General features: G+C 45.4%; 1 long non-coding RNA gene and 1 pseudogene across 2 annotated transcripts; one reads left to right on the top strand and one right to left on the bottom strand.

Moving 5' to 3' along the window:
* Nucleotides 1-801: 801 nt before the first annotated feature.
* On the top strand, nt 802-1,512 carry LOC101338580 (ferritin light chain pseudogene; annotated as a pseudogene).
* Nucleotides 1,513-2,704: 1,192 nt separating this feature from the next.
* Nucleotides 2,705-12,363, bottom strand: LOC109548076 (uncharacterized). 2 transcript variants are annotated; one of them, XR_012329986.1, is made up of 4 exons: nt 10,853-12,363; nt 10,622-10,735; nt 6,204-7,058; nt 2,705-3,823 (listed from the first exon to the last, which is right to left on the bottom strand). It is a non-coding gene; the product is annotated as an uncharacterized lncRNA (long non-coding RNA). The 2 variants fall into 2 exon arrangements; XR_002174088.3 differs by lacking the exons at nt 10,622-10,735; nt 10,853-12,363 and adding an exon at nt 7,258-8,506.
* Nucleotides 12,364-15,872: the final 3,509 nt, after the last annotated feature.

Below are 15,872 nucleotides of genomic sequence, written 5' to 3'. Positions count from 1 at the left end.
GAAGACGTGAATCTAGGAATTAAAGGCCAAAAGGCACTCTGATACACCATAGTTTTTACCAATGGATTTCAACACCACTCTGCCAACCCTCGCCGCCCAAATGCTCGGCCTTCTCACTTGTGATAAACCACTCAAAATTATACCAAGACTGGGAGTTCCACAATGTCAGGGACAGTTTATCTGTCTTTACCTCTCCAACACAGAGCACCTGTTTTGTCTTTACCAGGTGCTATAAATTCAGATTTGCTGAACTGAAGAGACACTGGAGACAAGCAGTGTGAACAACCCGGCATTCCCTTACGGGACCTATTTCTCACCTTTGTTCTTACTTTTAATAAATTCTGCCTTAGGACATTCCCAGGCGGAGCAGGGAGGGGCTGCTGCTTTTCTAGGCCACTGGGTTATTGAGGGTGATCCTAGGTGGCCAGTCTTTGTTGGCCAAGAGCCCTGAGCTTGAACGCACCAATGTCAATCCCGAGACCCCTTCAACCTCGGGATCACCCCACCCAAAAGCCCGCATCTTATGGGTGAGGAAACGGAACCTCCGAGAAAGTAATGATTTCTATTTGCTGTAAGCGTCTATGGCCTGCAGTGTGCTCGGCGGTCCCACAGATCTGTCTCTTGCTTCAACAGTGTTTGGGTGGAACACACCCGTAGATGCCCCTTCTCCCAGCCCCCGGCCACCCTCCAACTTCTTTTCCAGTGGCAACCTTTGGAACCAACCAATTAGACATCCTCTGCCCACCTCCCTGGACCAGCCAACACCATTTTTTGAGCTTAGCTCCTTATTGCCGATCAACCATGAGCCCCGGGATTCATCAGAATTATTCTGCCAAGGTGGAGGCCGCCGTCAACCACCTGGTCAACACATATCTGTGGGCTTCCCACACCTACCTCTCCCTGGGCGTCTGTTTCGACAGCGACGATGTGGCTCTGGAGGGCCTGGGCCACTTCTTCCTCGAGTTGGCAGAGGACAAGCGCAAGGGCACTGAGCATCTTTTGAAGATGCCAAACCAGCTCAGAGGCTGTGCCCTCTTCCAGGATATGCAGAAGCTGTTCCAAAGATGAGTGGGGTAAAACCCAGACGTCATGGAAGCCACCATGGTCGTGGAGAAGAACCTGAACCCGGTCCTTTTGGATCTGCATGCCCTGGGTTCTGCCACGCAGACTCCCAGCTCTGACTTCCTGGAGAGCTGCAACCTAGATGAGCCGGTGAAACTCATCAAGAAGATGGGCGGCCACCTGACTGACCTCCGCCCCAGTTGGGGGCTGGGCGAGGAGCTCTTCAAAAGGCTCACCCTTAAGCACAACGAACTTGGAGCCTCCGGAGCCCAGCAGCCTTTGAGGAGCCCCTCTGCATCACCCTGGTGTCAGGGCTTCTGCCTGAGCCTCTCTCTGCAGCCACTGGGCAGCTTTTTAACCCAAGCCCTGGACCAAATGGAAACAATTAGAAAAAAAAGTCTACGACCTAAGTCCCTTCGCTTTAGCATTCTTCAAAATGCCTGTGGCTGAACTGACTTCGCAAGCCCAGTCTGGTCTTCTCTGTCTGCCATATTGTATCCAGCCATGCTGTAAATTGCCATGTGTTCAGCAAATGTAAAATTAACAGAAAGACAGAGAGTTGTTTGTATAGTGCAGGCAATTCTGCCTGCCATTCCACTCAATGAAGGGCTATGAATCTGCTGTTGCCGGTGGGTCTTGGTTCCCGCCTCCTTCTCATTGTGTAAGAACTAGTCAGGCTTTGTGTAGCTCTAGCACAGCCCTTAGACGCAGGCCAATCCTTTACCTGGGGCTCCACTGAAGAGGCAATATTCTGTCCCAACACTGGAGGGGAAGCTGGTCTTGTTGCACTTAGTGAGAAATAGTGTCATGGTCTCTACCACGGCAACTTCTGACTGGATTTCCAAGGGTCATTTGGATCATCCTCCCAGTCTTTAGAACCTGAGCCTGGGTGTGATGTGCTCTGCTGTGATCATTGCCAGCACAGGGTATGGGCTGCCCGGAAAGAACCCATTCGGAGCAGCACATGTGTTCAATTACCCCTTGGTGAGCTCTCGCTGGAGCATCTTATGGGTAAGGGAGTGTGGAGAGAATGAAAACTTGAACAAACCTATACATCACTGGGCTATAAAAATCATTAAAATATTGACAGATTTAAAGGCTTAATGACCCAGCAAAGATGGGAAATACGCTTAAATGCAGATCTCAGTCATTAAAAATACATTTTGCATATGCCACATTTACCTCCCATGAAAATGGGGGGAAAATAATTTCGGGTGAGATTGCCACCGCTCCCCGAGAGGGTGGGTTAGAAAAGTGAGTGACAGTTCTCATTGAGTGCCCAATGAGGTGAAAGCTCTCAGGAGCTTGGGTGGTCTTTCTGCGGAGGCTGGTGGCTCTGTCACCATCAAAGCTGCAGCCAATTCACCACCCCAGAGACTCCTGAAGTGTGCAAGATGCAGGCAGCACGTTCCCAAGAGACATCAGCTCACAGGGAAAGATGCCAGAAAGGGTCTGGCTTGGCAGAAGCATCAGGATGTAAGGCAGCTGGAGAAATGTATATGGCAAGACATACTTAGCAACTGGAGCAACTTACCAGAGACACCAAATTAGTCTGCTTCCAAAGCATGTTTCTTTTTTCTTACCAGAACTTAGTTTCCATGTTAGTTTGCTAGGGCTACTGTAACAAAGTACCAGAGACTGGTGGCTTAAACAACAGAAATTTATTTTCTCACTATAATGGAGGCTAGAAGTCCAAGGTCAAGGTGCGGGCAGGGTTGGTTTCCTCTGAGGCCTCTCTCCTTGCCTTGCAGACAACCGCCTTCTCCCTGTGTCTTCACATCATCTTCCTCTGCCTGTCTGTGGCCAGATCTCTTTTTATAAGGACACTAGTTGTGTTGGACTAGGGCCCATCCTAAAGACCTCATTTTAACTTAATTACCTCTTTAAAGACCCCGTTTCCAAACTGGTCGGTCACATTCTAAGGAACTGGGGGTTAGGACTTCCACATATAAATTTAGGGGGACACAGGTCAAACCATAACAGTTGCTAAATGATTATAATACCTCCAAAAGGAGGCTTGGGGAACGGTTGTTTTGTTTTACAAAGAAAAGTACAAGTTCATAGCGTATGGAGTGGCTTCTGCCTTTTTAAGTTATTTGATTCAGTGAAACTCCAACTCACAAGGACTCCCATCGGCAGGGACGTGAGGAGGAAATGGCCGGGCTGTTAGCCACGAACCAGTTTAGTGATCTTCAGCTAATAACACACCCCTCCCAAACCTCAGTTTCCTCTTCTGTGAAACAAAGGAGTTAAGTGGGGAGCTGGATGTGGTGACTGGCACCCAACCCACTTCTTCGAGCTGTCCTGTGCGGTAGAGACAAGAAAGCAGAAAACTGCCCTTCTCAGATTCCTTTCCAGCTAGAGTTCTGGTTATGAATCACGTTCCCCCCAGTAAGATGCTATGGTATGAGACTGGCGGACAAAAATGAAGGGAGACCGCCTTCCTGTTGCTGTTTCTACCGGCCTGGCCAATCAATCGAATGGAAAGGAGGTGTGGAGGCTGGAGTTAGCATTCCAGCATCCCATGCCCAGGCTGAGGGCACCAGAACAGTCGTGGGGATGGGGCCGCAGCAGGGGAGTACCCTAGGAGTCTCTCCCGAAGACATGCTGGCAAAATATGAAAAACGTGCACAGGTATGTTCACTGCTGCACTCTTGTAACAGCAAAGGACTAGTTACAACCCTAGTGGCCATGAATAGGAAACTGGTTGAATAAACTACTACTAAATATATCCACACACATGATGGAACGTTCTGCAGCTCTGTAAAGGAAGAAAAAATATTTCCAAACACTGCTATGGAGTCATCTTCAGGACGTACAGTTGAACGAAAAAAGCAAAGTGGACAAAAAGGTATACTGTTTAGAAAGTGGGATGGGGTGGGTAGCTATGTATATTTAAAAGAGATCCTGGAAAAATAAAAAAACAAAAAAGACCTCCTTTAATGCTAAAAATAGTGTGACTAAGATGTCAGGTCCTGACCTCTGGTAGCAAAAGTAGAAACAAAAGGAGAGCGGCTTGGCCTGTTTCTCCCACCCAGTTCAGGTGAGAGGTGAGAAGGAAGCCTGCGGGAGGGAAACGAGCATTGGCTGAGAGTCTGTCATTTATAGCACCTGGGCCAGGCACTGCAAATGTATTTTCTCCTTTAATCGTTTACAGTTTCACTTTGAGGTCGGTATTTTTATTACCCCCATTTTACAGATAAGGAAAGGAGAGCCAAGAGACTTTAAGCAACTTGACCAAATTCATGAAGCAAGTAAAGTGCCAGAAATAGGGCTTTACACCCAGGCCTTCGGGATCCCAGCTATAGATCCCAGCTAAGATCTCTTGCTGGGTCCTGGATGGAGTTCTTAGGCTGTGGCCACAGGGAGGTAATGCTTCCCTAGGACCCCGGTTTCTGTCTCCTTCCTTCATGCCCTCCCAGAGACAGGCACCAGGCCTGGCTGCAAGGGAGGGTCCCGGGGAGGGAGGGAGTGCCTCTAAGCCACTGGCTTTCAATTTGATTGCATATGAAAATCACCTGAGGTGCTTTCAAAATTACTGCTGCTCCGGTCCTACTCTCAGAGATTCTGATTTAATATGTATGGGTTGCAGCCTAGGCATGGGGTTTTTAGAAGCTCCCCAGGTAATCCTAATGTGCAGCAAAGTTTGAAAACCAGGGCTCTGAGCTCTTGCTGTTTTCACGTGTAGTAAGGTCCAGAATCATTAGCATCACCTGGGCGTGTGTTAGAACTGAGAGCTCTCTGGTCCCACACCGGACCTACTGAATCAGAAACTTGTGGGGAGGGGGCAGTGAAGGGAAGCGGGGAGTGAAGGGAAGGGGGCCAGTGATCTGTATTTTCACAAGCCTTCCACTCAATTCTCTGTGCCCTAAAGCTGGAGAATCACCGCTCTTAGCAGCAAGCTAGAGACAGATCCTCAGGTGCCGTGGTTTGCTTTGTCAACTGTCACACAATCGCTATGTTATTACCAAGTAAGATAAATTTGATGGTCCCAGGCAATGAGACTGTCCGGGTTTTTCCCCCAAGACCAAAACTTCAAGGCATGTGAGAATGCTTTTAAATGAGATTTGGAATCAACTGGAACTCAGTGTAGCTTCTGAGCAGGGGAACAGCATTATCGAAATATGATGATGCTACTCAGCTACTGTGAACCAAAAGCTGCCAAAGGGAGTGTCAGCAGCTGAGGGAGAACATGGCCCTCAGGGACAGACAGACCAGGCTGGACGGCCGAGGTCACCCAGCACGTGGCAACCTCACCGGCCAAGGCCTCTCCACTTGAATGCTGTATTAATTTCTTAGGGCTGCTGTAACAAATTAATAAACTTCATGACTTAAAACAACAGACATCTATTCTTTCACTGCTCTGGAGGACAGGAGTCTGAAATCAAGGTATCGGCAGGGTTGTTTTCTCCTGGAAGGCTTAAGAGAGAATCTGTTCCATGCTTCTCTCCTGGCTTCTCATCACTGCGGGCAGCCCTTGGGGTTCCTTGGTTTGTAGACAAATTGCTCCAATCTCTGCCTCTGTCTTCACATGACCTTCCCCTCTGGGTCTCAAATTTTCCCTCTCCTTTCTCTTATAAGGACCATTACTGGATTTAGGGGCCACCCTAAGTCCAGGATGATCTTATCTCAAAATCCTTCACCTAGTCACATCTGCAAAGATTGTTTCCAAATAAGGTCACACTCACAGGTGTGTGTGTGGGGTGGCTAGGTTAGGATTTGAATGTGTCTTTGGGGGGCTGCAATTCAACCCACTACAAATGGGAAACAAATTCCGCTTTCTCACAGCAGCCTTCCCTAAGGCTGATTCTGAGCAGAGAGATTACCTGAGGAACCTCTGTTTCCCTCAGGGCAAACGTGGTGGGCCTGGAGTTCAGCACTACTGACTGTCTGCACAGAGTTCTCCATCAGACAGTTGCTTTCCTGCGAGCTCACCAAGGCCTTGTCGCAGAGCCGAGATCTCTCTGTGCTACTGTATAAAGGAGAAACTGAGGCTCAGGGACTTGCTGAGCTCCCAGAGCTAGGAAGGGGTGGTCCCCCAACTCTAACTACGCTGCCCCTTCTGTTGGCATCAGCTGCTGTCAGGAGTCGTGACTTAGCCCGATTGTCTTCAGCAAAGTGGGGGGCTGGGGATTTCTTACCTGAGACCAGTGGTGTAATCAAGATCCAGCCTTGGGACTTCCCTGGCGGTCCAGCAGTTAAGACTCTGCCCTTCCACTGTAGGGGGCGCAGGTTCGGTCCCTGTCCAGGAACTAAGATCCCACGTGCCCCGCGGTATGGCCAAAAAGTTAAAAAAAAAAAAAAAAAAGATTCAGCCTCGTGCCAGACAGCTTATCACCAGAAGCTCCTGGCAGATGGTCTGGTCACTTCTTTCTCTCTCTCAGTTTCCCATGACCTCCTTCAATGCCAGTTCTACAAACACAGAGAGCCTTGTGCCTGTCAGGCCCTTGGCCTCTGGGAGGAACTCAGTAAATGTGAATAGAATGATTTTTCTGTTTGTCTTTGGCTCTAGCTCAGCAGGAAACCTGTTTGATATACATAGTCGAATAAAATACACTTATTTCCATGAACTTAACCATCCAGGGGACCCACAGACACACTCTGATGTACAGTGAAGCAGAAGCAGTGGGTTCTGACACCAGTCTCCCTGCTCTTGTCAACTCAAAAATGGATGAAAATCTCTAACCAAGCAGCCAGGAGACTGGCGTGGGTGCTGTTAACTTCAGGTCTAATTTTCCATGGGTTCCACGTGGTCTGGTCAGGGATGTGTCAGCTTCATCCTTAGGGCCTTCATTCCTGAGCCCAGCAGTCTCAGGTTTGCTTGCTCACCTTAGCCACGGCTGCTGCAGCCTCTTCTAGGAATTCAGAGTCACGTGTGGCCTGAACGACCCCGGCCTCTCCCAGCTCAGGACTCCTGCCTTCCTGTCCTCCGTTGCCAGCTCTCAGCCCTTGGGTTTCCAGCCATCAGCATGACTATCCCACCATCACGTTGAACTCTGCAATTAAAAAATCAATCTATCTTCCCCTTCTGAATAGTTCCCTTTTCTAACTTTTTCCATCTGCTTAATGACACCAACTGGAAAGCAGACGTCACTGCTCGGCCCTCTCCTCCCCTCTCTCCACTATGGTCAATCTCCTACCACAAGACAAGAGGTGGGTAGACAAGGAAGGGAACAAACATTTTTGAGCACTCACCACGATGAGATAGACCAGGGGCTGGATGCTAACTCATGGTTCTTCTCAATAATCCAGTGAGGTGGGGACGGTGTTACTGTTCTAATTTCACAGGTGAAAAACTGAGGTTCAGAACGATTTGGGGCCACGCAGCTGTGAGGTAGAGATCAGACCCAGCCCGTGCTCTTTGCACTCTGCAGTGATGCTCAGCCTGATTTATGCTTTCTTTGGTGACGCCCTAACTGCTGCTTCTCGCCTGCTTTTGCCAGCGCTGCCTAGTCCAGGCCTTTACCATCTCCTTCCTGAATAGCAGAAACAGCTTCCCAGCTATTCTCTGCAACTACTCTTTTCTGCAACAATCTGCCTGTGTCCAACGCTTTCTATTTCTTTCATGTCTCCCACAGTGCCTGGCCCAGGAGTGGATGTGGGGTAGACACTCAGCATATCTTGTAATAGAATGCTCTGGGCCTGGTGCAACAGGAAACTTATTTTCTAGCATCCAAATATGAGTTTTGATTAGGCTAGGCACCACCTGCTGGTACCCTGAGAGGTGCAGACTAGGTTAGTAATGCAGGTGACTTGTTACCATTCTTAGTAATGAAGGATGAGGATGGAACTTACACGGAACAGTATGGAGATTCCTTAAAAAACTGAAAATGGAGTTGCCGTATGATCCAGCAATCCCACTCCTGGGCATATATCCAGAGAAAAACTCTAATTTGAAAAGATACATGTACCCCAATGTTCACAGCAGCACTATTTACACTAGCCAAGACATGGAAGCAACCTAAATATCCATCAACAGATGAACGTATAAAGAAGGTGTGATATATAAATATACAATGGAATATTACTCAGCCGTAAAAAGGAATGAAATAATGCCATTTGCAGCAACATGGATGGACCTAGAGAGTATCATACTAAGTGAAGTAAGTCAGACAGAGAAAGACAAACATATGATATCATTTATATGTGGAATCTAAAAAAAATGATACAAATGAACTTATTTATGAAATAGAAATAGACTCACAGACATAGAACACAAACATGGTTATCAAAGGGAAAGGGGGGAGATAATTAGAAGTTTGTGATTAACATATAAACAATACTATATATAAAATAGATAAACAATAAGGATCTACTATATAGCACAGGAAACTGTATTCAATATCTTGTAATAACCTATAATGGAAAAGGATCTGGAAAAGAATATATATGTGTGTGTGTGTGTGTGTGTGTGTGTGTGTGTATGTGTGTGTGTATATATATATATATATATATATATATATACACTGAATCACTTTGCTGTACACCTGAAACTAACAAACATTGTAAATTAACTATACTTCAATTTAAAAAATGGTTAAAAAAAAAGATGTACATTTCAGAGAGGAATGGATTTTATAGAGATGAGTTCTATGTGCTTATCTGATGTAATCAGGAACGTGTACAAGCTTGCATCATATATATTCCCTTTACCAACCCGGGTGTAGACAGAAGAGTATGGTGTTAGGAGGTCCCAGTGAAATATGGTAAATATCCTGCACTAGTGACCACCTGCCAGTTACCAGACACGAAAACCACACCTGATCCTTCTTCTTTGCATGAGAGTGTCACTGCCGGGGTCCACCCTGCTGACCACTAAGCAATTAAAAATATTTTGATAAATGAGCCCATTCCATTTCCTATTACTATTCACCATCATCTGACTTACCTGTCATACCACACAGCAAAGCTGTATTTTATATGAAAGTCTAGTCAAGTAACAAGGGTGCTAGACCCAGCCTTTCAAATTCCTTCTCACTGAGAGCAAGTTGGTACAAACTTTTTGTAGGATAATTTGGAAACAGTGATTAAAATTTAAATACAAATATCCTTTGACCTAACAGTTCCACTCCTAGGATTCCCCCCCAACCCCAGCCCCATGGATAATAATGACAACAAAACCAAGCCAAAACAAAAATACACCCGTGTGTATAAACATTTCTTTCAGCATTATTTGTAAGAGCATAGAATTAGACGCAATTACAATGTTCTTTAATAGATGATGGTTAAATAAATTCTGATACATCCAAAAATGAAATTTTATGATGTCATGAGAAAGAATGAGGTAAATTTTTATGTGATAATATTGAATAAGGAATGTGCTACGAGACACGTTAAGTGTAAAAGGCGCAGAGGAGTGGGTATAGAGCGTATAGCAGGTGTAGTATGTAGTATGCCTCCTTGTACGTAAAAAGGATACCAAAGCATTCACTTATTCAGATTAAATTACTGGTAAGTGCCTCTTTCTCCATGCATTTACTTCTATTGAGTTTATTATAGATTTCTGGAGACTTATCATGTAACTTACCTTGTTCTAAGAAGCCCTAGTGCCATCATCTCTGAATCAAAATGACGAGAAAGGAGATTAAGATCTAGGTGTCTCCTTATACCCCCAGGGAAAAAATGGAATAGATTGGGTCTCATCGCATCTCTTCATTAGCCTCCTCACTGAAATATCCTGCTCCTTTTAAGCTGGTGTTGGTGGGTTCTTGGGGGTGGGTTCATGTAAAGTGTCCTTTTGAAAAATCTATACTACTGAGCCTGGTACTGGTCTCTTAAGCCATTTGTGGAAATGAAAAGCAGAGCTGGGTTCTGATTTTCATCCAGCAGTGTAAAGTAAGGGGTGAATACTGGAGATTATATATAAAAAAAATCCCCACCTATGTTTCCAGGGAATTTCCAGACCAACAGTATGGTGGAGGCAGCTGGACTAGAGCATTAGGGACCACAGGATTCAGCTCCATACACTTAACCTTGGAATAGTAATGTGATGAAAACTATATGCTCATAAGGAATGTCAAAATAGTTCCTGGTGTCTTGGGTTTGGTACTTTAACTCTCTCAAGGCAGTAGAATATAGTGGGTAAGAGCAAGGCTCTGCAGCCAGATTCCAAGGTTTGGAACTGGTGATGCCATTTATTAGCTATTTGACCTTGAATAAGTTACTCTCTGGTCTTAGTTTTCTAATCTATAAAATGGGCATAATTCTAGCACCTATTGCCTAAGGTTTTCATGATGATTAAAAAAGTAAACACAGGCAAAATACATACCAAGTACTTAACCAATGTTATACATCCTTAAAAGCTAATCTATTTCAGAAAAAAATCATATTTCTGCACAGTAAGCATTAAAAGCTTCAAACTCCTCGCTGCCCGGTCCCCTATCCAAGCTCCCCGAGGCCATGAACTAAAATAACAGACTTGATCTTTGTCTCCTAAATTCAACAGAGCAGTTATTCCTAAGCAGTGTTGTCTACTGCAATGCAAATTAATGTAAATTATTCACTTTATCTCAAAATCATTTTAGAATCCCACAGTCATTAATTTCAAACCCAGACTTGCCTTTGTACACAATTATTAGTTCTTCTCTCAGGAGTCGGGACTGTAGCACTTTCATTCATTTACAAAATGTTTAGGTGCCCGCCTTGGTGGTGGTGGTGATAGCAGTGGTGGTGTCTGAAAGAGTCCAACAGAGCACTTGAGTCGATGTGTTAGAAATTCCCATTTGCTGCTGCAGAAAAGAGATACCATCTCAATGGAGTTTCTAGGCTGAGTGTGTGGAAGTTTCCCTACCTTGGTGGCAGGACTGGGGGATCCAGAAAAGGAGGTGGGATCCTGAGCAAGCCCTCACCTGTCTGGACCTGAGTTTCATCATCTCTAAAACAAAGAGATTGAATTAAATAGTGTAGTGGTTCTTTCCAGTCCGAAGACCCTACGTAGATATGAACTCTGCCTTAGGAATCTGGGCTCTTTTTTTTTAAACTATACTAAAATACTCCCCTCTGACCCCCAAATTGCCACCACACACCTAAATACACAAACACGGTGAAATAATAATGAAAGCTCCCATGTATTGAGTGCTAAGTGCCAAGTGCTTTATATACATCATTACACGACAGCTCACAATAAACTTCTGAGGTAGCTATTAAGTTTTCAGAAACCCAGAGAGGCCACGGTGAAGGCCAAAGTGGGAGCCTAGATTCTTCTCTGTAAAAGAGGAACCTGAGCTGGGTGACTGAGGCCCCTTCCAGCTCTAGACCATTCTGTATGTCTAGATTCATTGCATTCTCAAGCCTTCCAAGTTAGCCACACTTGAGGTGGTAGTCCTAGGACTGGGCAATTCCTGTGGGGCTCTTCCTGAGGTACAAAGTGTGAAACGGCACCATCACCCTTGGATTTCTACTTTTCGAGTCTGTTTTGTGTAGGCCGTGCTGGTTTTACGAAGCAGCACAAAAGGAGATCTCCTAGGGCCCTTGAGAGCCTCTACGGCGAACAGAGATGCTGTACATTTGATTCCAAACCGCCTCCCTTCCTCTCAAAAACTCAGCCCCCTCCAGTTTCACTCAGGAGAGAGATTCCGCTGACTTCTCCTCCTGTGGGTTTTCAGCTTGTGTCAGGCCGCTGGGCAAGGCTGAACCGGAGCTCAGAGTGATGTGACCTCACTTTCGGTGTCTGGTTTCAAAGCACATAATTTAAGTCTCTGATTCTACTGCAGCTGTACGTTTTCTGAGCCTTTATCTTCCATCCCTGCCTTAAGCATTTCGGTCTACCCAGCCAAGCTCCCTCTCTCTCCCTCACATACATATTCTCATTCATTCTTGATCTCTTTGAAAATATTTCATAGTGGAAAATAAACACATCAAAATTAAGATGGTTCCCTGTGACAAGAAAGCATACACAGAAGTGAAACCAGAGTTCTTAAAACCTCAGTCGTTAAGAAATGTCTTTGGAACCATCCTCCTCTTTACAGGGCTGAGAGCTACAATAAATAGAACTCATCAGAGACTCAGACATACTCAGAATGAGAAACGCACACATTATTACGAGCAGCTGCATTCGTCTGAGTTCTTGGAGGGGTGTGGGGGAAGACTACATTCATTCACTGCTCTGGAAAAGCTTGATGCCATCAGCACCCAAAGGAGCAAGTTCCCAGCGCCGAGTGTGGTACCCACCAGACAGGAGCATCCACAACAGCGGGTCTAGCCTCTCCAGGGAGCTGGGGGCACTGGGCCTCCTTACCCCACAGTTGGGGCAGCAAGGGGCCGGACACAACCTGTCAGAGGTGGGCGGGGCCCTGTGGGAGGACTTCCTGAGCAGCTCCCCACCCTGCCCGTTTCCCCCTCCTCCCCCCACTCCCCCCCCAAATCCTCCAAAGAAAAGAGTTAAGAGCCCAAAGTCTGTGGCCTGCCCTGGGGGTTGGAGAGGGGCAGGGCCCAACCAGGCACCTGCGGTCCCTTCGTCAGCCCCTCAGGGACTAAAATCCTGCCATCTGCGAAAGGAAGGCACTACTTTATTTCCAGTTGGGCCATTCCCTGGGTGGGGCTTTCCTTTTGGATGGTTTTTTAGCAAAGAGAAATACAGAACACCCAGCTAAATTTGAATTTCAGATAACAAATATGTTTTTGCATACATATGTCCCCAGTACTGCAAGGGGCATGCTTACTAAAACATTTTTTTGTTATTTATCTGAAATTCAAATAGAACTGGGTGCCCTGTATTTTATCTGGCAACCATACCCCTTTACAGTCTTCACAGGGAGTGTTTTTTCTTGCTATGTGCTCTCAAGCAGGTATTTGTTCAGTTCTGAGTCTCCTGGGATTCCTGATGAAAAAGCAGAAACTTCAGGCCACATCTACTGAATAAAATTTCCAGGGGTAAGACCCAGAAATATACATTTTATCGAGTTGTTATCTAGGTGATTCTGATGCACATTTGTACTAGTTTATCGCTTCCACACAAATCTCCCTAAAACACAGAGGCTGAAAACAACCAACATTGATTATCTCACAGTTCATATGGGTCAGGAATTTGGGATTGATTTAGCTTTGTGATTCTGGCTAAGCGTCTCTCGTGATGCTGAAATCAAGGTGTTGGTTCAGGCTGCAAACATCTCTAGACTGCACTGGTGCTGGAGAATCTGCTGCCAAGCTCAGGTCCTTTCTGGCTATTAGCTGGAAACCTCAGTTCTTCACCACATGGGCTGCTGGCTTTTCCCAGAGCTAGGGGTGAGAGAGAGAGAGAGACAGACAGACAGACACACACACACACACACACAGACTCCGCAAGACAAATCCAAATCCACAGTAAACTCAAGGGAAGAGAATTACACAAGATCATCCGCACCAAGATGCGGGAATCACTGGGGACCGTCTTAGAGGCTGTCTACCAACATATTCAAGTTTGAGAATTACTATTACAAATTAGTCCTCAACAAACTGTAACCAAAACCACATTTTAAAAATGGGAGCCAATGTCTTTCTTTACTTACTTTTTCCCTGTTTCCATCCCTCCTCCCCATACACCCCTTGGGATCTGAGACAACAAGGAAGAAAAAATGAGGGAGAAAAAGTGGTCAAAATGACGATCTTCGGAGAACAGCAAAATGTTAAATTTTAAAATGCTTGCAAATATTGAGTAGGAGGAAATGATATGCCAATCCCATGCATATATAGCTGTGTCCTCCTAAAACATCTTAGCACTCATTGTGACTCTTGAAGAATCTCCTATGAGGACTTCTGGAGACATAATATGTAAGGTGACCAGTTGTCCCAATTTGCCCAGGACTGTCCCATGTCCTGGAAAATGCTTCAGTCTCAGGCAAATTGAGATGGTTGTTCATCTTCTTAACATGGTGCCAACAAGAAAGCACATCAATCACTCTGCCCCTGTCTACAGACTGAGTGGATCCACCTTGTGATGAAGTGGAGAGTGTAGGCTTTGAGCTAGAAGCCCACTAATGTGTGCCCTCAGCTGTGGCCTTAAGCTATCTCACCTAGAAGACAGGCCCCATAAATCTGCTTTAGTGACGCTTAAGTATAACGATGCCCATGGAAGTGCCTTGTAAACCGAAAGGTGCTGCATAGATGCTCTTTACTGCTCTTTTGAAGAGAAGACCTTGATCCTAGCATGAAAGGTGGGACGAGAAACGTCACCCCTTTACACTCTTGCAACTAAATGTGACATTTTCTCTTTCAATTAGATGGATGTACTGACCTCCAGAAAAGGTGAACACAGCCCACCAAAGCCACAGGACACACCTTTAATCTTCATTTTAATTTGCTGTTTAATCCCCAGAATGATTTACACAGTTCCCTCCAGAACATGCTACACTACCAAAAAGGACAGTTGTCTCTATTGTATCCTCAATGACAAGTTTCCCAAAAAATCTGTGTGAAGTCTTGATAGAAAAGACATGATTCATTTTTCACAGCTCCAAGGGTGTGATTCCCTTCTCGTGGGATAAAACCTGTCACCAGTGGCGCTCCTTCCCTCACCCTCCTCCACTTCCATTCCTCCAGACTTGGGAGACTTTTTTTGCTGGTGAGAAAGGCAGTAGCCTGTAAATTGTGTTGAAGTGTTCATTCCTTCTCTTTTTTTCTTCTGCCTTTACCAGTTCTGGGCAGGCCTGCACATTTATATGATGCCAAGTCTCAAAATCAAAATAGGCAATGCCATTTTGAACTGACTCTAGTTTTCTTTGAGGTGGGCCAGTTAGAAAGAATGGCCATGATTTGTGTTTTGTCCACTGTTCTCCTCCACCCACCCCTGTACCCTGGCTGTGCATCCCAGGCACCCAACAAAGAAGCTGGACTGATTATGATGCAGAAGAAAGCCCATCTAGTCTGGTCTCTTTCCTGCCACTTTGCAGCCATATAACCTAGAACCTCTGTGAGTCTCAAGGGGAAGAATGATATCTGGCCTTCCTGCAGCATGGGGTAGTTTGCAACGATCAAATGAGATTAATGTAAATGAAAGATGTTTGAAAATCTTAAGAGTGCCATATAAACATAAGGTGTTTAGTTTTTATTAGAGTCCTTCCTTCGACATGCTTCAGGTATCTGGCCAGCTGAGTATTCCTACAGTATTATAATTTGCATTAATAGATGAGAATTTCTACTTACTGACCTTAGCAAGCTTACCTAATTTTAACACTGCCACAAAGCTGTTGCCTTACGGTTTCTGTTTTATAGATTTAACACTTAAGAGGCTGATTTTTTTTTTTTTTTTTTTTTTGCCACGTTGGGTCTTCATTGCTGCACGTGGGCTTTCTCTAGTTGAGGTGAGCGGGGGCTACTCTTCGTTACAGCGTGCAGGCTTCTCACTGCGGTGGCTTCTCTTGCTGCGGAGCATGGACTCCAGGCACGCAGGCTTCGGTAGTTGCAGTGTGTGGGCTCACTAGTTGTGGTGCATGGGCTCTACAGTGTGCAAGCTTCAGTAGTTGTAGCGCGCGGGCTCAGTAGTTGTGGCATATGGGCTTAGTTGCTCCATGGCATGTGGGATCGAACCTGTGCCCCTGCAATGGCAGGTGGATTCTTAACCACTGCACAACTAGGGAAGTCCCAAGAGCCTGATTTTTGCCCTGATTTTTGCACTTCAGACCAGTCTCCAAGGTGTGTCCTTTCCTTGATATTCAAGATGGTGATACTTCAGTTTATGAAGTATTTAGCTTTTCATTTTATACAATCTCTACATATAGACTATTTTAAAAATCTATTTTTGAAGTCATCAGTTCTACTGCAATAAAATTATTTTTTTTAAATGAGCAATGCTTAAGCAAACCTTAATCAAGTACCATAATTAAATAAGGGATTAT

This window comes from Tursiops truncatus, chromosome 2 (assembly GCF_011762595.2).
Source record: "Tursiops truncatus isolate mTurTru1 chromosome 2, mTurTru1.mat.Y, whole genome shotgun sequence".
Classification (NCBI taxonomy): Eukaryota; Metazoa; Chordata; class Mammalia; order Artiodactyla; family Delphinidae; genus Tursiops; species Tursiops truncatus.
The sequence above is the reverse complement of the archived record's forward strand: the minus strand, read 5'-3'. Positions and strand labels throughout refer to the sequence as shown.